This window comes from Erythrolamprus reginae, chromosome 2 (genome assembly GCF_031021105.1).
Source record: "Erythrolamprus reginae isolate rEryReg1 chromosome 2, rEryReg1.hap1, whole genome shotgun sequence".
In the NCBI taxonomy this organism is placed as follows: domain Eukaryota; kingdom Metazoa; phylum Chordata; class Lepidosauria; order Squamata; family Dipsadidae; genus Erythrolamprus; species Erythrolamprus reginae.
In genome coordinates, this window is record NC_091951.1 from 4,811,912 (window position 1) to 4,819,367 (window position 7,456).

The 7,456-nt window shown below is 46.6% G+C and overlaps 1 long non-coding RNA gene across 1 annotated transcript; it reads right to left on the minus strand.

Moving 5' to 3' along the window:
- Positions 1-360: 360 nt before the first annotated feature.
- On the minus strand, positions 361-5,201 carry LOC139163005 (uncharacterized). Its single transcript, XR_011558395.1, has 3 exons — positions 4,159-5,201; positions 2,827-3,076; positions 361-1,367 (listed from the first exon to the last, which is right to left on the minus strand). It is a non-coding gene; the product is annotated as an uncharacterized lncRNA (long non-coding RNA).
- Positions 5,202-7,456: the final 2,255 nt, after the last annotated feature.

Genomic DNA, 7,456 nt, shown 5'->3' on the forward strand with positions numbered 1-7,456 from the left:
TGGTCGGCCGAATCGTGGCCTCCAGGAAGGACATCTTCGCAACGTCAAAGCTCCACCCATGGAATTCCCTATTGGGATTCCCCACCTCCGTTTCAGCCTCCAGATCGGCCGAAAATGCCACCAATCGCAAAAATGGCACTCTGCCAGGCGGCGCCACCAGGCTGTAACCTTCTGAAACAGCCGGGTGCTTCTCAGCGGCCTTCGGAACCCAAACCTGAACCCGAACATTTGCCGAACTTCCGGGTTCAGTGTTCGGGAGAATGCCGAGAAGCCCCCCGGCTGTTTCAGAAGGTGACAGGCGGGCAACGGCGCTTCTCGGTGGCCTCCCGAACCTGAAAAGTTCGGCAAAAGTTCGGGTTCGGGAGAACGCCGAGAAGCCCCCCGGCTGTTTTAAAAGGTGACAGCTGGGCAGCGGCGCCCAGCGGAGCACCATTTTGCAATTCCCCCGCCCCTTGCAAGCATTAATCGCTTTTACATTGTTTCCTATGGGAAGCATTGTTTCGTCTTACGAACTTTTCGCCTTACGAACCTCCTTCCAGAACCAATTAAGTTCGTAAGATGAGGTATTACTATATATCCATCCTACGATAAAATACAGGAAATAGTATAAGGGCAGACTAGATGGACCAGGAGATCTTTTTCTGCCGTCAATCTTCTATGTTTCTCTAAATGAGGCTGAAAATTTGGGTGTTTCTTGTACTCTAAATGTAGTTTTTCAAAGCTTTTTCGTTGCTACTCCCTCCAAAGATTATCTCTTTCAGCCCTAACCAGGGGATAGAAATAATGTGCTGAAGCTGACCAGACTAAGGATGCTGACCAAGTGAATAGCTGGTAGATAGATTTTCTCGTCCTATTTCCCTCGCGCAAAACCAAGGTGCATCGTATACTCCAGTATGTCTTTGAAAAATATGGTGTGTGGTTTCTATCCTAAGTGGATTCTTTTAGAGGAAGCAAGACTGACCAAAAGCCTTCCCACACTGCATACATTTATATGGCTTCTTCTCTGTGTGGATTTCTTCTTGGGAAGTAAGGGGCTTATTTCCAAGAGAAAGAGCAAAAGTCTCATTGTATTTTTCCCCATTGCGTCTTCTTCTAGGATCTTCCCCTTTGTTTTGGATTGGAAACGCTTCGTTTACAAGCAATTCAGCTTTCATTAGCTTCACATTTCCCCCAATATATTTTCTTCCTTATTTTCCCTTGCTGGAGAAGAAGGTCTTGCATCGAAGGAAGATGAACTCTCCCTATTCCAATTATTTGACTGCTTTCTCTCATAATTTTCTTTTTTCCATTTCTACTGTATGTTTCTTTATTCTGCCTTCATGCTGGATCACTTGGAATTGGCTCTTCGGAGTCTTGCCCATTATAGCCTCCAAAGAAAAGAGAAATGGAAATGATAACAAGGTTAGAGAAAAAGATCAAAGTGAATTTATTATTTATTTATTTATTATATTTGTATGCCGCCCCTCTCCGAAGACTTGGAGTTTCTTTTTTTTGTTTGTGAAATTGCAATATACAGGGAATCCTTGAGTTACAAATGAATGGAACTTGACGGTTACATTTGTACCACAAGAATTTGTTAAGTGGATCCCATTAAATAAATCAGCCCCAATACTTATTATCCTTATTAGTTGGGGGAAAGATCAAAAGCAATGTGAGAAAATATTATTTCACTGAAAGAGTAGTAGATCCTTGGAACAAACTTCCAGGAGACGTGGTTGGTAAATCCACAGTAACTGAATTGAAACATGCCTGGGATAAACATATATCCATTGTAAGATAAAATACAGGAAATAGTATAAGGGCAGACTAGATGGACCATGGGGTCTTTTTCTGCCGTCAGTCTTCTATGTTTCTATGTTTCCCCCAATGCATTCATAAATCCTTTTCTTCTGAGGTTTTTGCTAACACAGAACTGCCAATACAATACTCCTCAATCTGAGTATTGTATTGGCAGTTCTGTGTTAGCAAAAACTTCAGAAGAGAAGGATTTAGGGGTAGTGATTTCTGACAGTCACAAAATGGGTGAACAGTGCAGTCAGGCAGTAGGGAAATCAAGTAGGATGCTTGGCTGCATAGCTAGAGGTATAACAAGCAGGAAGAGGGAGACTATGATCCCGCTATATAGAACGCTGGTGAGACCACATTTGGAATACTGTGTCCAGTTCTGGAGACCTCCCCTACAAAAAGATATTGACAAAATTGAACGGGTCCAAAGACGGGCTACGAGAATGGTGGAAGGTCTTAAGCATAAAACGTATCAGGAAAGACTTCATGAACTCAATCTATATAGTCTGGAGGACAGGAGGAAAAGGGGGGACATGATCAAAACGTTTAAATATGTTAAAGGGCTAAATAAGGTCCAAAAGGGAAGTGTTTTTAATAGGAAAGTGAACCCAAGTACAAGGGGACACAATCTGAAGTTAGTTGGGGGAAAGATCAAAAGCAACATGAGAAAATATTATTTTGCTGAAAGAGTAGTAGATCTTTGGAACAAACTTCCAGTAGACGTGGTAGATAAGTCCACAGTAACTGAATTTAAACATGCCTGGGATAAACATATATCCATCCTAAGATAAAATACAGAAAATAGTATAAGGGCAGACTAGATGGACCATGAGGTCTTTTTTTGCCGTCAGACTTCTATGTTTCTATAAAGTGCCTTCTGTCAGGGTCCCAAGTAACACCCCCAACAGAATCAGCACTCCGAGTCAGGCATCTTCCTCAAAGTACAAATTTATCAGAGGTCCTTTTGGCACATATGGGGAAACCCTGAATTTGAAAACCGTTTTTCCCCACCCCAAAGTAAATTCAAAGTTCCTTACTCACCAAGACCATAGGCATCATATGGTCCGATCTGGTCACTCTCCCAACTTCCAGACACGCCTCGCCAGGCGTTGGCGATAAGTCCTTGACCCACAAGTAAAAGAATGCTGATTACACACCCCACACTACCTCTACCTCCCACTTCCCGTTCCTACAGCTTGTGCAGCCACCACTATGGCAGCCCTGAAGACTCCCATTAAAGATGACTCCAGGGATGGCAGGCTGCTCTCTGCCCCCAGCAAATTAGGACATCCTGAAATGAGATAAGCGATAGGGGTTAATAATACTGTTCCTAACCCCCTTTTCCCCAGGGGGCCCTTTGTCTGGCTAGGGAATTTCTCATGGGATTGTTTTACTAACCTCTTTTCACATCCCAGCTCTTCACCCACGTAGCCTCAGACAAAGGAAATCTACACCCACGTATCTACAACACTCCGTGGCCTGCATTGGCTGCCGATCAGTTTCCGGTCACAATTCAAAGTGTTGGTCATGACCTTTAAAGCCCTACATGGCATTGGACCAGAGTACCTCCGAAACCGCCTGCTACCGCACAAATCCCAGCGGCCGATAAGGTCTTACCGAGTTGGCCTTCTCCGGGTCCCGTCGACTAAACAATGTCGTCTGGCGGGCCCCAGGGGAAGAGCCTACTCTGTGGCAGCCCCGGCCCTCTGGAATCAACTCCCCTCGGAGATTAGAACTGCTCCCACCCTCGTCTTCCGTAAACTACTTAAGACCCACCTAAACCGCCAGGCATGGGGGATTTGAGACACCTTTCCCCCAGGCTTATTATAATTTATGTTTGGTATGCATGTGCTGTTTGGTTTTTAATTATGATAGGGTTTTTAGTTTTTTTTAATATTAGATTTGTGCCAGTATAATATGGTTTTTATCATTGTTGTGAGCCGCCCCGAGTCTTTGGAGAGGGGTGGCATACAAATCTAATAAATTACTATTATTATTATTATTATTATTATTATTATTATTATTATTATATCCCTTCCAGTGGACTAAATATTACAAGTGACCCGAATGTAACCTGGTCCAATATTTTCACAGTGGATCTCACCTGGTACCCCAACCAGTTAAGGGGCTGCCCTTATTCCTTGGTCTTAGCTCTGAGTTAACTATGGGCTTTAACAAGCTACTATGGAAAACTGGATACCGTAGCTGTGCGAAACTAAGCTGTACTGTCACTGGGTTAATTACTTCCACTATTGAGAATGGCGCTAGAAATTTAGGTCCCAGTTTCTTGCTAGGCAATTTTAGATGAAGGTATTTTGTTGGCAGGTATACATGATCTCCACCTGGAAGGGGGGGGGGATGAAGTATCAGTACCTATCCACTTGTTTTCTGAATGCCTTGGCCACTTCATCCAGAGCTCGCTTTGTATTCTTCCAGTTCCATTCGCTCTGCCAGGGTTATGGACAATGGTGGCTCTCAAAGCAGCCCAGGCATGGAGGCAAAGCCCATGTCACTATTGACCTGGAAGAGGGTCAGTTGGTGCTACTGTGCACTTAGTTATTGTGAGCCACCTCCATGAGAGGCAGCAAGTTGGCCCAGTTTTGCCGATAGTCCACGTAGCATCTCATATACCATTCCATCGTGGTGTTTGTACATTCCGCGGCTCCGTTAGTGCTCGGATGATGAGCTGAGCTAAGCCCCTGGGTTAATCCTATGGACTTTAGGAACTCCCTCCAGAACCTCACTGTGAACTGAACCCCTCGTTGGAGATTACCCTGTGGGGTACTCTGTGCAACCGGTATAATTGCTTTATATATATATCTTAATTTCCTGGCAGAGGGTAATCCTGAGCAGGCAGTGAAGTGGGCTTGCTTTGAGAATAAGTCAATCGCAGTCCAAATGACCACATTCCATCCACTCTCGGGGAGATTGACTATAAAGTCCATGGCAATTTCCTCTCAAGACCAGGAGGGGTCGGGCACTTGTTGGAGAAGCCCAGGGGGCTTCCCAGGTCTCATCTTCATGGCTGCAGATAGAGCAACTCTTAACATAATATTATATATCTGCCTTCCTCTTGGGCCACCAGAACTGCCTCCTGGTTAAGTGGAAGGTCTTTGGATTCCAAAGTGGCCGGCCAATGAGGAGTTGTAGCTGTGCTATAGGATCTGGAGTCTCAAGCTGGCAGGGACATACAGTATGGACTCTTTCCAGACCAATCCCTCCCTTAGGGTAGGGGTCAACAAACCACGGCTTGCAAGCCACACGTAGCTCTTTGGGAACCCTGCTGTGGCTCACTGTTCCATCACTGGTTGACCTCGCCTTTGCCTTCCCTCACCTGGCCTGAGAAGGTAAGGGTGACAGCATGAATGAAGAAGGGGCCGAGGTTGATTCTCTGGCGCTGGTTGAGAAACATAGCCACCCCCCGGCCAAGGCTTCTCTTCAGGCAACCCTCCTCCCCCTCTCACGACCCCCTGGCTGGCTGTGGTGAGGCCAGGACTGTGCACCTGTGCAGAGAGACCGTCAAGCGATCCGCAAAATGCAGAGAAGGCGTGCTCGGAGGGCAGGGAGCTTCTCGCTTAAGGAGGGTCTTTGGATGTGGCTTATCTGAAGAGCTGGGGTGGCGCAGCAGGTAGAGTGCTGTACTGCAGGCCACTGAAGCTGACTTGTAGATCTGAAGGTGAGCGGTTCAAATCTCATCACCGGCTCAAGGTTGACTCAGCCTTCCATCCTTTCAAGGTGGGTAAAATGAGGACCCAGATTGTGGGGGCAATAGGCTGTACTCTGTTAAAAAGTGCTATTGCTAACATGTTGTAAGCCGCCCTGAATCTAAGGATAAGGGCGGCATAAAAATCAAATAAATAAATAAATAAATAAATAAATAAATATCTCCTGCCCTAAGGATTTGGCCATTGCCTTGCTGTCTCCCCTCCCCTCCTTGCAGGTCTTCGGCCGACGGAGTGGGCGTAAGCTCCAGCCCAAAGCAGCAGTAAGAGAAGGCTGCCTTCACTCCGGTAACCCTCTTCCCCCTTCTTCTCCTCTCATGTTGGGTGCAGGGGGGGGGGTACGGCAAAGTGATGGCCAGATCCTTAGGGCAGGAGAGAAGCAGCCCTGTAGCTGCCTTCAGGACAGATTTATGCGTAAGGCAGCCTTTGCTTCCTGCTGCTTCAGGTTGGAGCTCATGCCTACCGCGCTTGGCCAAAGCTGCGGGTGGGAGGGAAAGGGACACAGCAAGGCAATCGCCAGATCCTTAGGGCAGGAGAGAAGGTCCTCCTTAAGTGAGCAGACCTCCGCCTCTGTGTGCCTTTGCTCCTTGAGGAGTGCCTCCCCCTGTGCATCACAGCCAGCTAGAGAGTCACAAGAAGGCGAGGAGGGTTGCCTGAAGAGAAGCTGGGGGTGGTGGTCATTTCTTAGCACACAGAGAGAAGGCATCTGCATCTTGACAAGGCATCTGCCATAGGTTCCTCGCCCTGGGATGTATTTTAGCTCAAAGTTGAATCACTTAAAATACTGCACCTAGTTGACTTGCTTGGGGGAGGGTTTTTTTGGGGGGGTGTCTTTAGTGCCTCAAGGTTCTTATGGTCAGTCCAAACCTCAAAAGGCACCTTACACCCCTTCAGGAAGTGCTGCCAGGAGGAGGGCCCATCTGACGGCATAGGCTTCCTTTTCACATACTGCCCACCATTTTTCAGTATCCATGAGCTTCTTTGACATGTAGGCACAGGACTGGAATTGGGCCTGATGGTTCTTTTGCAAGAGTAACGCTATTATGGCCACACCGCTAGCATCGGCTTGGACGATGAACTGCATTCAGGGTTGGGGTGCTGAAGAATGGATTCTTCTGTGAAGAGCTTTTTTAGTTTTTTGAATGCTCTCTGGCAGTCCAGTGACCAAGCCAGTGGTTGGCTTGGCCGCGGCTTCGGAGTAGCCCTTCCTGTTTTCAACAGCTCTGTCAGGGGCAAGGCTACCTCAGCAAAAGCTGGAATGAATTGTCTGTAAAAGTTGGCAAACCCCAGGAAGCTCTGAGTTGCTTGCATGTGTGTGGTGATTGCCAGTCCAGCGGCGTTTTTACATTTCCTGGATCCATCTCAACTCCTTGGTTTGACACTCAATAGCCCAGGTGGTCCAGAGCCGTTTTATGAAACTTACATTTTGGCAGCTTTGCAGAGTTTTGCAGCCAGAAGTTTTTCAGAACTTGCCATACTAGCTTAAAATGATAATGTCATCCAGGAAAACTAGGAGACTTTTATACAGGTTATCATGCAGCACACCATTGATTAGGTGCATGAAGATGTCAGGGGCAGCCTGGAGTCCGAACAGCATGACTTTGAACTGGAAACTGCCCAAATAGACAGTTGAAGACAATCTTCCAATTAATCCCCTTCCCTGATTCATGCCCAGTAATATGCTTCTCTCAGGTCTAGTTTTGTGAACACTTTGCCGTTCGATATATGACTTAGCATGTCTTTCATTAGGGGGAGAGGGTAGGTATTCTCCACGCACAGCATTAATTCCATTGAAATCCACACAGACATCGGGGTGCCCCCATCCTTCTTTTCTTTGAATAACACTTTAGATTTGGCAGGCTGGAGGAAAAATCTTGCCAAATTGGTATCGATGTAGTTCCTCAATTCGTCCATTTCTCTAGGGATCATGGAATACATCTTGGGTTTTA